This window comes from Odontesthes bonariensis, chromosome 19 (genome assembly GCF_027942865.1).
Source record: "Odontesthes bonariensis isolate fOdoBon6 chromosome 19, fOdoBon6.hap1, whole genome shotgun sequence".
NCBI lineage: Eukaryota > Metazoa > Chordata > Actinopteri > Atheriniformes > Atherinopsidae > Odontesthes > Odontesthes bonariensis.
The window spans coordinates 27,752,768-27,769,414 of NC_134524.1; positions in this window are offsets into that span (position 1 = coordinate 27,752,768).

A 16,647-nucleotide genomic window follows, 5' to 3' on the forward strand; every position below is an offset into this window, starting at 1 on the left:
TTGGTCTCATTAAAACTGTCTGTGATTCAGAAGCTAAGAATAGTGAGAGTCTGTTGACAGATTGGGGCTGAATCTTTAAAATTGTCCGTTCTGTAGCACACATTACTTTGAGGTGCATATACTGAAAACATTTTCATAGTTGATCTTTTCTGCTACATCTAAGTGTTACAACAGTAGTTTTTGCTAAACAATAGTTCTAATTTGGAAGAAAATACCCAAGGACCACTGAGCGTTATTCTAACCTGACATTTTAAAATCAGAAAGAACTGAGACTTTTATTTGGATACTTTCTTTTTCTATCAGAAAAGTACCGTAACTGAAGTTTTGGTCTGTTGGAATCTTCAGATATAACTTTAACTACTCTGTGTCATAATAAACTTCTGTTTTTTCTATTTGACAAGAATTTTTCTGCTGTCAATCTTTCTAGATAGATAGCGTGTCGATCTGCTAACTGAAACCAGCATTGATAAATTGCACAGAGCTACATTTGAAATATTACAACCGAGTAGAAGCCTTGTGTGTTGGTGACATCAGTACAGACAAAGTAAGTTTGAGGTTCTGAAGCACAGCAACAATGCCGAGGAAGGGTATTCGTTCTCGGGCTCAGAAGCTGAGGAGGCAGAAGGACAAAGAATCTCCGAGTGAACAAGCTGAAGGTATGGGCTCTCAGAGCAGCAACCTGGTGTCACACCAGCTTTCTTATGCTGAGGTTGTACAGAGAGGACGTCCCAGTGATGGTATGTGTGTTGGAGAGTCTTCTGCTGGACAGCAGGCAGACAGCAGAGGTCAGAGTGCAGTTTCTGATGGGAACACCGGCATGAATGCTTTCCAGCAGGTAAAGCAGAGTGTACCTCAGGCATCTTATGCTGACATGGTGAAGAGAGGACGTGATGCAGCTGGAGCGTCTCAGCAGCACAGTGTGATTGTGGAACCTCAGCCGTCAGTGACACATGTCTGTGCCTCACGCAGTCAGGCCTCATTAAAATATGGGAAATACAGGAACAGTCAGTGTGTGGCCAACAGTTTGGTATTTCTGTCCTTTCTTCATGAACATGAAGGAATTAGCAGAGCAGATCTGGACCTAGTCCTGGATAAAGGTGATGCTGTGTACAGACAGGCCAGAGAAAGGTTTCCTAACAGTGTCCATTTGGCATCGGATGAACTTCCAGATGAAGTTAGTGCACGCAGGTCAAAGTATCAGGTGGACCTGACTCAGCTGTCTGTGTATGGAACATTTGGAGGTGGAGAGAGGCTTCTCAGCCTTGAGCACGGACTGAGCTTTTTGTCATCAGATGTACAGTATGGGCTGCTGATCATGGCAGGGTTATGTGTCGCAGTTTTCAGATGCAGATCTGGTCTGTACGGATACTTTGACCCACACTCCAGGAACAAAGATGGACTGCCAATGTCCTCCAGGCGGTTGAGCTTTGGTACTGCTGTGATGCTGAAATTCCCACATCTGACTGACATGATTGACAGGATCAAGTTGTGCTACACAATGTTTGACATCCCGTCATCTTGTATGTATGAACTCAAGCCTCTGTCATTTCACTGTGTGAACACATCCAACCAGAGAAACGCTGTTTCAGACACAGACTGCAGACACACAGCTGTTGATGCACCTCCCCTGTTACAGGAAGCTGTCAATGAATCCCAAACAGCCACTGACCAGTCTCAGAACATTTCACCATCAACTGACACAAATATTGAAATGACAACGTTCCCATCACAGAACGAGCCAAACGTATCTGCCTCAGTGTTGCCCACTGTCCTTGATGATCTCTGTTGCAATGTTTTGCAGGAATTATCCACTGATATCACTTCTCCAGCATCTGGGAGACAACAACAGAACACAGTTCCTTGTGCCCAAATTGAACATGAACCAAGTAGTGAAATCATTTGCCCTCCAAATGATGCTTCCCACAGTGGATCAAATATCTGTCACACTGATCTTCCAGATCATGTTTTGAAGGAAATCTCATGTAAACTGTCCAAACTTAGTAAACAGGGGAGGAGAAAAATGAAAAGGAGAATGATGGCAAGAAACACACCTCAGCAGGGAAAAGTGAATAAAAAAACGAGAGAAAGGGAAATGTATGCGTCTAATGAAATGCAGAGAGAAAAGAAAAGATCCCACCTCAGAATGTCATATCAAAAGAATGCAGAAATCAGAGAGAAAAAAAAGTTATACATCAGGAGGTCTTATAGAGAAAAAGGATTCAGAGAGAAACAAAAGGCATACATCAGGAGGTCTTATAGAGAAAACGAAGGATTCAGAGAGAAACAAAAGGCATTCGTCAGGAGATCTTATAGAGAAAACGAAGGATTCAGAGAGAAACAGAAGGCATATATCAGGAGCTCTTATAGAGAAAACGAAGGATTCAGAGAGAAGCAAAAGGCATATATCAGGAGCTCTTATAGAGAAAAAGAAGGATTCAGAGACAGACAAAAATCATACATCAGGAGATCTTATAGAGAAAAGGAAGGCTTTTCACAAAGACAAAAGATGTACATAATAAACCGTTACAGACAGAGTGAAACCTTTCGACAGAGGCAGAGAAGTTATGTTACTCAACGTTATGCAAATGACAGAGTATTCAGAATCAGACACAGACAAGTAATGAAAAACCTCATGGGAAACAGATACAGGAACAGTCATTCATTCAGGATGATGCATAACATCAGATGTGCTGCGAGCATAAAGAGAAAATACAGACGAATGAACAGAAACACTCGGAGTGAAACAGAGACCAGAGAAACACAGAGTCTGCAACATGAGACAGTTGAGAACAGATTGATCAATGAAGCCATAGCTGTGTTCAAATCTAATATTAAGGCTGGTCCCACTTATGTCTGCACTGTGTGCCATAAGGCCTCGTTTCCCAACCAGGTACAAACCTGCACAAGGTCAAAGTATGACAAAAATCCTCACGTGGTTTCCCAATGTCTGACAGGAAAGTATGTTCACGTGTGTGATGAAGGCTGCAGAAATGAAGCCTGCACAGTTCCTGATGAGAGAAGGAAAGAGTGGATTTGTCACACCTGCCACGCTCATCTGAAAAAAGGACGCATGCCCAACCTCGCAGCAGCTAATAAACTGGAGTTGTCTGAAATTCCCAGCGAATTGTCAGGTCTGAATATTCTGGAAAGACATTTGATCGCTAAATGTATTCCGTTTGCAAAGATCATTCCTCTTCCAAGAGGCAGACAAAGACTGATCAGGGGAAATGTTGTGTGTGTGCCATCTGAGGTCCAGGAAACAGTCAATGCATTACCCAGGCTGAGGAGCGAGTCTCAGGTGATGAGGGTGAAACTGAAAAGACGTTTGTCTTACAGAGGGCATCAGCTGTTTCAGACAGTAACCTGGTCTAAACTAGTGTCTGCATTAATGAAGCTGAAGCAGGTTCATCCAGAGTATCAGGACGTTACCATCAGAGATGAAGCTGAACTCTGTGACCCAACGCTTCCTGATGATGATGATGATGATGAGGATGATGTTAGCATGGGGGAGCAGGACTATGATGAAGCAGATCTGATGCAAATTGACATGTGTGAGAGAAATGCACTGTGTGAGGCAGAAAATAATCAGGACGGTGAATGTGAACAACCACAGCAGCAGAGAGATGATGGAGACGAAGGTGATCTGCCAAATGGAGGGTTTGCTTTAGAATCATGCCTTCAGCCTCTTGACATATCAGAAGAGATCCTCTGTTACAGTGATAGCACTTACTGTGTGGCTCCTGCACAAAGAAACAGTCCAGTTAGCTTCTTCAGGACTCCACATTTGGAATCAATGTCATTCCCTGTTCAATTTCCCACGGGTGAGAACACACTGGACCAAATGAGACTCATTAAAGTCAGTCCAAGTGGATATTTCAAGTCACGGCTTTTTAATGTGGATGATCGTTTTGCCAGAGACCCAAACTACTTGTTCTTTGCACAGTTTGTGATAGAGATACACATCGCTAATAACAGCATGACGATACAGCTGAGAAAAGGGAAAACTAGGACCAGAGATGGACGCAGTATAACCTCAGGCATGTTACAAGACAAACGAGAGGTTGAGAGACTGGTGAGAAATAAAGATGCAGTCAGATTCATGCAGCCACTCAGAGGGACTCCAGTATACTGGGAGAGAACCACTAAAGATCTGTTTGCCATGATCAGACAGTTGGGAACTCCCACGTTCTTCTGCACATTTTCAGCTGCTGAATTCAGATGGCCTGAGGTGATTGAAGCAATAAAGAGACAGCAGGGTGAAGAGGTTGATTTTGAATCTCTGGACTGGACTGCAAAGTGTGAGATTCTGCGCTCCAACCCCGTCACCTGCATGCGTTTGTTTGATAAGCGTGTTGAGGCCCTGTTCAGAGATCTGCTGCTCTCAGATGCTCAGCCACTGGGGAAAGTGATCGACTTTTTCTACAGAGTTGAGTTTCAGCACAGAGGAAGCCCACATATTCATGCAATGCTTTGGGTTGATGGAGCACCTGAACTGGATGTTTGTGATGATCAGACTGTGTGTGATTTTGTAGACAGATACATCTCAGCACAACTACCTGACCCAGAAACACAACCTGAACTGTTCAAGAAAGTCTCTGAAGTTCAGAAGCACAGTAAGAACCACACGAGGAGTTGCTTCAAGAGTGTGAACTCTGGTTGTCGGTTTGGTTTTCCAAAGCCGCCCTGCACAAACACAATGATCACAAGACCTGATGAGGGTGAGAACACTGGAACTGCAAAGAGCAAACTCAGACCTCTGCTGCAGCTGCTGAATGAACCTGAAGCGGCTTCCTTGAGTCTAGAGCAGGTCCTCTCTCGATGCAACTTGACACTGGCCGAGTATGAAAGGTACCTTCAGAGTCTGAACAGAAAGACCGCAATCTACCTGAAGCGTGATCCCAAGGACTGCTGGATAAACGGGTACAACCCACATCTGCTTGAAGCCTGGGACAGTAACATCGATGTGTCCTTCATTCTGAATGCTTACTCGTGTATACAGTATCTGACTAAATACATCACAAAGAAGGAAAGTGGTCTGTCAGAGTACCTGAAAACTGTCATGGAGAATTCCAACATGGACAGAGTTAACGAGTGTGATGAGATGAGAGCTGTCATGCAGGCTTACTCCAAAAAGAGAGAGATCAGTGCTCAGGAGTGTGTGACTCGTGCGTGTGGAATAAAGATGAAGAAGTGCTCACGCAGCGTTGTGTTCATTCCCACTGATGACAATCCTGTGAAAATGAGTCGCCCCATGTCATTCTTGGAGGACACCCCGTCAGAGTCTTGTAATGTCTGGATGACGAGTTTGAGTGACAAATACAAAGCCAGACCCGAGACCCCAGAGTATGAGGAGATGTGCTTGGCTGATTTTGCTGCTACCTGCAGGTTTGTCAGTGCAGACCACTCAAAGCGTGATGGTGTTTCACCACTTCTGAATGAGCTGGGATTTGTCCAAAGGCGGAAAAATGATAAGCCCTCTGTCATCAGATATTACCAATGTTCCAAGGAGAAACACCCCGAGCAGTTTTATGCCAGATTACTGAGACTGTACCTTCCTCACCGATCCGAGTATGAAATACGGAGTGCCGATCTTCCAACCTACGAGTCTTTTTACAACTCTGGCTGGGTCCAGCTGCCAGGCTCAAACCGTCCTGAGAGCGTAAAAAGCATTATACAAACAAACAGAGACAAATATGAGAAAAACACTGAGGAGATTGAGAATGCACTTGTAGAGTTTGAGGAGAGCAGAGACCATGTGATGGATGAATGGTGTAATCTGGCTCCTGAATCTGAAGTTGTGAGGTTGCCCTGTGATGATGAGCTGCAGCAAAGAGAGCCAGACGATGAGCAGGAAAATGTGCCCGACTATTGTCCAGAGTCTGCTGCTGTGACAGAAATGAGAGCCATCAGAGAACCCCCCGCTGTGGATCCAGCTGTGCTGCGGCAGATGTATCAGAACCTGAACCAGAAGCAGGCCTGTGTGTTCCATGCCATCAGAGACTGGTGTATTAAACTTGTGTGTGGCCTAAATCCAGAGCAGTTTTTCTTTTATGTCAACGGTGGTGCAGGAACAGGAAAGTCCCACCTGATAAAATGCATTTACTCAGAGGCATCTAAGATACTGAGCAAACTGCAGCTATATTCAGAGGAGTTTGACATATCAAACCCAACTGTTTTACTGTCTTCTTTCACTGGAACTGCAGCTTTCAACATCTGTGGCACAACACTGCACTCTCTGCTGAAGCTGCCACGCAGTCTGAAACCACCAATCCAAGGACTCGGTAACCAACTGGATGAACTCAGATCTGAACTTTTTAATGCTCAAATCCTCATTATCGATGAGATCTCCATGGTTTCAAAGACTCTTTTTGCTTATGTGGACGCACGACTGAAACAGATCAAAGGCAATCAGAGAGCGTTTGGTGGAATGTCAGTTTTAGCTGTTGGAGATTTCTATCAGCTGCCGCCTGTGCGCCAGTCTAAACCTCTGTGTGTACACGATCCAGCAGATATTGACCTGTGGCAGGAACATTTTCAGATGATCACTCTGACTGAGATCATGAGACAGAAGGATGATGTTGCCTTTGCAGACGTGCTGAACAGGATTCGGGTGAAACCAAAGGCAGACGAGCTGTCTCAGGCTGACAGAGATTTGTTGTCACAGGCCATCACTGAACCAGCTCTTTGTCCCACTGAGGTTCTGCACATTTTCCCCACCAATAAGTTGGTTGATGAACACAACTCAGCAACACTGGCTTTGTTCCATTCCAACATTATCACGATCGACGCAGATGACTTCCAGAAAGATCCCCGAACAGGCAGAATGGCCCGTAAAGACACACCATGTAAGGGAGGCCGAAATGAGTTAGCCGACACTCTGAAAGTTGCTGAAGGTGCTCGTGTCATGCTCACCAGAAACTTTGACATTCAGAATGGTCTGGTTAACGGTGCTTTTGCCACTCTGATGTGCATAGTGACTTCTGAGGATGATCAACACATCACTAAGCTGGGCCTGAGGATGGATAATCAAACAGGTGGGGCAAGAATCCAGAGTGGAGCTCCAGAATCTGCCAATCTGGTTTACATCGAGAGAGCAGAGGAGAAGCTGAAACAGAACGGAGTGGTACGTAGACAGTTTCCTGTGAGGCTGGCGTTCTCCTGCACTGTCCATAAAACCCAGGGCCTCACAACACATGCAGCTGTGGTGTCCCTGCAGAAAGTCTTTGAAGCAGGTATGGCTTATGTAGCTCTCAGCAGGGTGACGTCTCTCAGTGGGCTGTATTTACTGGATTTGGATGAGAAGAAAATATACGCCAATACTGAAGTGACCGCAGCGCTCCAGACCATGAGACAAGCCGATGTGGATCACATGATGCCTCTTCTTCAGGTGAGAGAAACAGTAAACAGGCCCGACACTCTGACCCTTGTTCACCACAACACAGAGGGACTGCCATCTCACATCGGTGACATCAGGAGACATCATGAGCTGTGCCTGGCAGATGTCCTGTGTCTGACAGAAACTCACCTGCAGGGCTCCTTTGTCGCAGACAGTCTGCATCTGGACGGCTACAACATGTTCAAGCGCAACAGACACACGTCCTACACTCAGTATCCTCAGATGGCCAGCAGAGCAGGTGGCGGGGTTGCTGTCTATGTGAGAAACCACATTCAGGTGCGTGAGAGACAGTATTTGCATAATGTGACTGATCTGGAGTTTGTGGCTTTGAAGGTTGAGGCTCCAGTCTGTGCAGTGATTGCAGCTGTGTACAGACCTCCTGACTACAGTCTGACACCGTTCCTGGAGAACCTGGGAAGCCTTTTGGATGCACTAGAGGTATTGGACTGTCACCCTGTTATTGTGTGTGGAGACTTCAATGAGAATCAGCTACTCAGGTCAACAAAGCCAATTCTAGATCTGTTTCAGTCTAAGGGATATGTTCAGCTGATCACCTCTGCCACCACAGACAAGAACACACTGCTTGACCTTATTTTCATTTCCCAGCCACAGCGATGTCTCCACTCAGGTGTCATGAGAACCTATTACAGCTATCACAACCCAGTGTTCTGTGTCCTGTCCACCAGGGAACCATGAAGTGGTCGGTGAGTCTTCAAGTTCAAGGTTTGGTTTGTGCCTGTTACATTATTTCTGTATTGTAAGATTTGGTATGGTCACAAACGGTATGGTTAAGAATGTCACGGTAAGATGTACTATGGTAGGTTTCAATGTGGTAAGATTTGGTATGGTCACTAACGGTATGGTTAAGAATGTCACGGTAAGATGTACTATGGTAGGTTTCAATGTGGTAAGATTTGGTATGGTCACTAACGGTATGGTTAAGAATGTCACGGTAAGATGTAATATGGTAGGTTTCAATGTGGTAAGATTTGGTATTGTCACTAACGGTATGTTTAATAATGTCACGGTAAGATGTAATATGGTAGGTTTCAATGTGGTAAGATTTGGTATTGTCACTAACGGTATGTTTAATAATGTCACGGTAAGATGTAATATGGTAGGTTTCAATGTGGTAAGATTTGGTATGGTCACTAACGGTATGTTTAATAATGTCACGGTAAGATGTAATATGGTAGGTTTCAATGTGGTAAGATTTGGTATGGTCACTAACGGTATGTTTAATAATGTCACGGTAAGATGTACTATGGTAGGTTTCAATGTGGTAAGATTTGGTATGGTCACTAACGGTATGTTTAATAATGTCACGGTAAGATGTACTATGGTAGGTTTCAATGTGGTAAGATTTGGTATTGTCACTAACGGTATGTTTAATAATGTCACGGTAAGATGTACTATGGTAGGTTTCAATGTGGTAAGATTTGGTATGGTCACTAACGGTATGTTTAATAATGTCACGGTAAGATGTACTATGGTAGGTTTCAATGTGGTAAGATTTGGTATGGTCACTAACGGTATGTTTAATAATGTCACGGTAAGATGTAATATGGTAGGTTTCAATGTGGTAAGATTTGGTATTGTCACTAACGGTATGTTTAATAATGTCACGGTAAGATGTAATATGGTAGGTTTCAATGTGGTAAGATTTGGTATGGTCACTAACGGTATGTTTAATAATGTCACGGTAAGATGTAATATGGTAGGTTTCAATGTGGTAAGATTTGGTATTGTCACTAACGGTATGTTTAATAATGTCACGGTAAGATGTAATATGGTAGGTTTCAATGTGGTAAGATTTGGTATGGTCACTAACGGTATGTTTAATAATGTCACGGTAAGATGTAATATGGTAGGTTTCAATGTGGTAAGATTTGGTATTGTCACTAACGGTATGTTTAATAATGTCACGGTAAGATGTACTATGGTAGGTTTCAATGTGGTAAGATTTGGTATGGTCACTAACGGTATGTTTAATAATGTCACGGTAAGATGTAATATGGTAGGTTTCAATGTGGTAAGATTTGGTATTATGGGTCATAATTATTTATAAAGACAAGGATTTTCTAGGTATTGAACACGTTGTGGTCTGTGCATTTATCTGGGTGGGTTGGGTCAGGATTGATAAATGCACAGGCCACAACTGTCTGAGCAGCTCTATAAAAGCTGCTACATTTACCACAACATAGATGCAACATCAGAAAGCATGAGCTACACCTAGAACTCGTGCTTTCTGATGTACCAATAACATATACCAGCTGATACCCCACTGGGGTGGGGGGAAAGGTGGGTTGGGGGTGGGGTGGGCGGTTAAAGAATTGTAACTCTACTACACCTAAAACTGTTTAGATGTTCAGATCTGTTTCCTCGAGACAGGAGACTTGTTCTCCTGTATCCTCCATGACAACATCCTCCAGCACCAACTCCAGCACAACAACACACACTTCTACATCATCCTGATGAACTGTCAGCCTAAACCAGAGCCATCACAGAGAAATGTGCACCCTGCCACCCCAGTCTTTCTGCAAAGCAGAGGACAAAATGGCCCCTGTTAACCCTCACCTGACCACCTGGCTGACCCTGAGAAAATCCACCCATCATGCTGCCCCAGACCACCAGCAACAGGGAACTGCTGCCTCATACAGAGACATGTCTTCCTCCTGCCAGTGACCAGGGTTCTTCTCAGCTGACAGAAGGTAGAGTAGAGATCTTCTCTTTGGAAAGACAAACATTCACTTCATTCCTCTGAGTATGCTGTGTTTATTCATCTGTTGATATCATTCTTATGAATCCATTGTTTCATATTACAGATCCCAGTATCTAATTCACTGTTCCATTGTTTTTCTGTAGGCCTTCCTCTCCTGTGAATCCTTCATAGCTGAGACCCTCACAGCTGAGACCCTCACAGCTGAGACTGCTGAGACCCTCACAGCTGAGACCCTCACAGCTGAGCAGAAAGTTATCATCAACACTTGTGAAACATCCACGTGTTAAAGCTCACTGACAGGAGATGTTTTGTGCTCTGCAGCACTGTTCCAGGTATATGCTTTTCATGCATCATGTGACCGTTCTACTTGTGTTTTTCAAATCAAATCAATCAAATATACTTTAAAGACTAAAGTTCATGACAATATTTTTGTCTGCTGTTGTGTCCTCAGGTTCAGATCCATCTTCATGCCTGCATGTCATCATCTTCCTTCCTAAAAATACTCCTGTTTCCTCTGGAAGGACTGCACCCATCTCTCCAGTGTTGCAGCGGACACTGAGCAGGTACATGGAAGCAGCAGCTCAGCAGCCAGTGGAAATGAAGAAGGTCTTTAGGTGACTCTTTAGTTTGCACCATCAGCTTCAACAAACAGCAACCACATCAAACTGAACTGTGGACAAAATGGAGGACTCTGAGTAACACCGCTCATTTGATCCTGTCCATCTGTGGAAATGTGAACGTTCCTTTCATGTTTCAGAACAATGTATCAGTGTTTTTCTCCATCATGTTTCCTCATGTCTGTCACTGTTCAGCAGAAACTTTGACTACTTCAGATGTCACGTGCAAATGTGCTCATGAGCACCAGAGAACTGATTTAGTCGTACTCATAGCAGGAATAAGACAGGACTCCCACACAGGCTGTGCTGAGTCATTATGGAGAGCATTCCTGATATTTGGGAATGCTCTCCATGATGTCCACCTGATCAACTTTCCACCATGTGGAAACCAATAATAGCAGAACAGTTGATAGAAAATTATATTTGGCCATTTTAAAGACCCAAAAAATTGCAAATAGATGAAATGACAAACTTTTTAAATGAACACACAATTGAGTAAATCCTGTCTTAGTGCGGGGTATCAGCTGGTATTTTGGTTTTGGAAAATATTTTTTGTTACAATAGATATTCATATTAGTAGTTTTTTAAGTTTTCTTTTCTGTAAAAATATTAACATAAGATATTTGTCTGACAATATTACTGTTTGAACATAAAATCACTTTGAATTTTCTTTGCGATCTATCTATCTATCTATCTATCTATCTATCTATCTATCTATCTATCTATCTATCTATCTATCTATCTATCTATCTATCTACTGATAATTGACATTATTTGCTATCCATAATACTTAGAAATGAAAACATGCTTTTGTAATTTAAGTGTTCTTGAGGTTTTGTAATTATGTAGGCTACATATTAACATATCAATGAACAAATCTGTTGTATTATATTTAAATGTTTGCTATGCATTGAAAAACAAGTACTGTGTCGCCTTCATAAACACTGAACAATCATTAATCTTACTGGACTTGTAATCATTACACTTTCGACTTTTAAATGTCATTTCAACTTCAAACTCCTGTTTCTTCTCAGCCTATTTTTGCTTCCATAGCTCCTTCAGCTTTTAGCTTATTTTAGCTTCTTCAGCTCTTTTAGCTTCTTTTAGCTTCTTTAGCTTATTCAGCTGTTATAGCTTCTTCAGCTGTTTTAGCTTCTTTTAGCTTCTTTAGCTCCTTTAGCTCTTAGCTTCTTCAGCTCCTTCAGCTTTAGCTTCTTCAGCTCCTTTAGCTTTAGCTTCTTCAGCTCCTTTAGCTTTAGCTTCTTCAGCTACTTCAGCTTTAGCTTCTTCAGCTATTTTAGCTTTTTTTTAGCTTCTTAAGATATTTTAGCATGGTAATTCAGCTCATGCATTCTCACAGCTGTTTCGCAGGAACAGCTCTTTCTAGTTGTGAGAATGCATAAAGCATTCTCACTATTAAGTTTCTGTTTCTCTTTATTGTGAGAATGCATTAAGCATTCTCACTATTAAGTTTCTGTTTCTCTTTATTGTGAGAATGCATGAAGCATTCTCACTATTAAGTTCCTGTTTCTCTTTATTATTATTCCGTATTCCATATTCTTCCGCCGTTTTTCGGCATTCAAATACTTCAGCATACTTTCAGCTATTTCAACAAATTTGGTATCAAAATGTTCAGCTCTTTCAGCTCTCGATGGGAAATATTTTTTGGTGTTTGTAACTTTTCAACTTTTTAAGATATTAAGCTTTTTGTTCAACTTTTTTCCCATTGAAACTAATGTTAAATCTTCAAATCCTTTCAAATCCTTTCAAATCCTTCAAATCTTAACTAGTTCAGCATACTTTCAGCTAGAGACACCATTCAAATTTTAAAATGTTCATAAGACATTCAGCTATTACAAAATGTCTCATCTTTTAAAAATATTCGGCCAATTTTGAAATATGACAGTTTAAAAAATATGAAAATTAAGTTCTTCAAATCCTTATCTTGAAATCCTTTCAAATCCTTCAAAACCTTAAAATCTTTTCAAATCGTAACTAGTTCAGCATACTATCAGCTAGAGACACCATTCAAATTTTAAAATGTTCATAAGACATTCAGCTATTACAAAATGTCTCATCTTTTAAAAATATTCAGCCAATTTTGAAATATGACAGTTTAAAAAATATGAAAATGAAGTTCCTTCTTGGATTTTAGAGTGAGACATTCAGCAGTGCTGATAAGTTTCAACTTTTCAAACAAATTACTGTAACTTTCATACAGTTTAACTGAGAGAAACAAATTATACCTTAAAATGTAGGAAAACTTGTCCTCTTTCAGCCAATGTAACTCTTAAAGAGCTCACATGGACAGATTTTGAACTATGAGCCTTTAAGCTTGAAGAACTTGTCAAATTTTGAGGAAATCTGCCATTTTTGAATCAGCTTCAAGTGTTTCAAACTGCTTCGATTTAAATATAGTTGACTCCACAGATGTAAAAGTACTTTGCTAAGTTCCTCTAAGCCTTCTGCTTCTAATGGTGTTAAAATTATTTTTCTAGCTGCTCAACTTTTCTCACAAGATGTATTTGAAGTCAGTGTTCGGTGTCATTTCTCTCCCGCGATCGGCGGGCGGCCGTCTCATCTCTCCATATATGTTGTGTGTGTTCAACCTGCTTCGATTTAAATATAGTTCACTCCACAGATGTAAAAGTACTTTGCTAAGTTCCTCTAAGCCTTCTGCTTCTAACGGTGTTAAAATTATCTTTCTAGCTATTCAACTTTTCTCACAAAACGTGTTTGAAGACAGTCAGATTTGTCCCGCGGCTGCAGCAGCTAGCTCTGTGTCTCTCTGTGTAGTCTTTAAGTAGGTCAAATGCACTTCAGGTGTAACACAACGAGATGGCTTAATAGTAATACTACCAGCCTTTCGTGCAGGTGGCCCGGGTTCAATCCCCATAATGTCAGACCACGTTTTATAATTTTTTTATTTTATAATTATTTAAGCATACTTTCAGCATTTTCAACTGTTTCTAGCTTAATTTTATCTTCAAATTCTTCAGATCATTTCAAATCCTTCAAATCTTAACTACTTTTGCATACTTTCAGCTAGAGACACCATTCAAATTTTAAAATGTTCAAATCTTTTAGCTTTTTAAGATTTTTCTTTATTAAGGTAATTCAGCTCATGCATTCTCACAGCTGTTTCGCAGGAACAGCTCTTTCTAGTTATTATTCCGTATTCCATATTCTTCCGCCGTTTTTCGGCATTCAAATACTTCAGCATACTTTGAGCTATTTCAACAAATTTGGTATCAAAATGTTCAGCTCTTTCAGCTCTCGATGGGAAATATTTTTTGGTGTTTCTAACTTTTCAACTTTTTAAGATATTAAGCTTTTTGTTCAACTTTTTTCCCCATTAAAAGTAATGGTAAATCTTCAAATCCTTTCAAATCCTTTCAAATCCTTCAAATCTTAACTAGTTCAGCATACTTTCAGCTAGAGACACCATTCAAATTTTAAAATGTTCATAAGACATTCAGCTATTACAAAATGTCTCATCTTTTAAAAATATTCGGCCAATTTTGAAATATGACAGTTTAAAAAATATGAAAATTAAGTTCTTCAAATCCTTATCTTGAAATCCTTTCAAATCCTTCAAAACCTTCAAATCTTTTCAAATCGTAACTAGTTCAGCATACTATCAGCTAGAGACACCATTCAAATTTTAAAATGTTCATAAGACATTCAGCTATTACAAAATGTCTCATCTTTTAAAAATATTCAGCCAATTTTGAAATATGACAGTTTAAAAAATATGAAAATTAAGTTCCTTCTTGGATTTTAGAGTGAGACATTCAGCAGTGCGAAAAGTTTCAACTTTTCAAACAAATTACTATAACTTTCATACAGTTTAACTGAGAGAAACAAATTATACCTTAAGATGTAGGTAAACTTGTCCTCTTTCAGCCAATGTAACTCCTAAAGAGCTCACATGAACAGATTTTGAACTATGAGCCTTTAAGCTTGAACAAATTCTCAAATTCTGACGAAATCTGCCATTTTTGAATCAGCTTTAAGTGTTTCAAACTGCTTCGATTTAAATATAGTTGACTCCACAGATGTAAAACTACTTTGCTAAGTTCCTCTAAGCCTTCTGCTTCTAATGGTGTTAAAATTATTTTTCTAACTGCTCAACTTTTCTCACAAAATGTATTTGAAGTCAGTGTTCGGCATCATTTCTCTCCCGCGATCGGCGGGCGGCTGTCTCATCTCTCCATATATGTTGTGTGTGTTCAAACTGCTTCGATTTAAATATGGTTGACTCCACAGATGTAAAACTACTTTGCTAAGTTCCTCTAAGCCTTCTGCTTCTAATGGTGTTAAATTTATTTTTCTAGCTGCTCAACTTTTCTCACAAGACGTGTTAGAAGACAGTCTGCGCCTCAGATGTGTCCCGCAGCTGCAGCAGCTAGCTCTGTGTCTTTCTGTGTATTCTTTAAATTGGTTATATGCACTCCCAGTTTAACAGAACGAGATGGCTTAATGGTAACACTAAGGCCCTTATGTGCGGGCATCCTGGGTTCAATCCGCAGCATGTAAGGTCAAAGTTTTTAATTTTTTTTTTTTTATAACTATTTAAGCATACTTTCAGCCATTTCAACTGTTTCTAGCTTAAGTTTATCTTCAAATCCTTTCAAATCTGTTCACATATTTCTTTTTCAACTTCAACAAGTTCTCTTTCTTCAACTTGTTCTCTGTATGTTCTCACTTACATGCCATTTCTAACCCTTCATGCAATTTAATCAATTCTGTAGTTTTATATAGATTTCTCAAAAAAAATAAAGAGAACACTAAAATAACACTTCCTAGATATCAATGAATTAATTATTCCAGTTGAAAATTGTTATTCATTATCATTAAATAGTGGAATGTGTTTAGAACAAAATAACATAGAAATGATCAATGTGAATTAAATTTGTTATCCCATGGAGGTCTGGATTTGGGATCATACTCAAAATAAAAGTTGAAAATCACATTATAGGCTGATTTAATTTCAGTGGAAATTCATCAAGACAAGTCAAAATTAGTCTCAGTAGTGTGGCCTCCACCTGCCTGTATGACCTCCCTACAACGCCTGGGCTCCTGATCAGGCGGCAGATGTTCTCCTGAGGGATCTCCTCCCAGAGCTGGATTAAAGCATCAGTCAACATCATTCTGTGGTGCAACATGGCGTTGGTGGATGGAACCAGACACGATGTCCCAGATGTGCTGGATTGCATTCAGGTCTGGGGAACGGGCCGGTCCACAGCATCAATGCCTTCATCATGCAGGAACTGCTGGCACACTTCAGACACATGAGGCCGAGCATTGTCATGCATCAGAATGAACTCAGGGCCCACTGTACCAGCATATGGGCTCACAATAGGTCTGAGGATCTCATCCCGGTACTAATGGCAGTCAGGGTACCTCTGGCTGGCACATGGAGGGCTGTGTGGGCCTTCAAAGAAATACCTCCCCACAGCATTACTGACCCACCGCCAAACCGGTGCTGCTGGAGGATGCTGCAGGCAGCAGAACGTTCTCCACGGCGTGTGACAGACTGTGACGTCTGTCACATGTGCTCAGTGTGAACCTACTCTCATCCCAGAAAAGCACATGGTGTTGTGCTGTAAGCACAAGCCCCACCTGTGGAGATCAGGCCCTCATACCATCCTCATGGAGTCTTTTTCTGACAGTTTGAGCAGAAACATGCATGTTAGTGGCCTGCTGGAGGTCATTCTGCAGGCAGCGCTCCTCCTGTTCCTCCTTCCACAAAAGAGGAGGCAGCTGTCCTGCTGCTGGGTTGTTGCCGTCCACATCTCCTGGTATTTCTGCTCTGGACACTGTACTGAGAGTCATAGCAAATCTTCTCGCCACAGTTTGTATTGTTGTGCCATCCTGGATGAGCTGCACTACCTGATTATTTATTATTA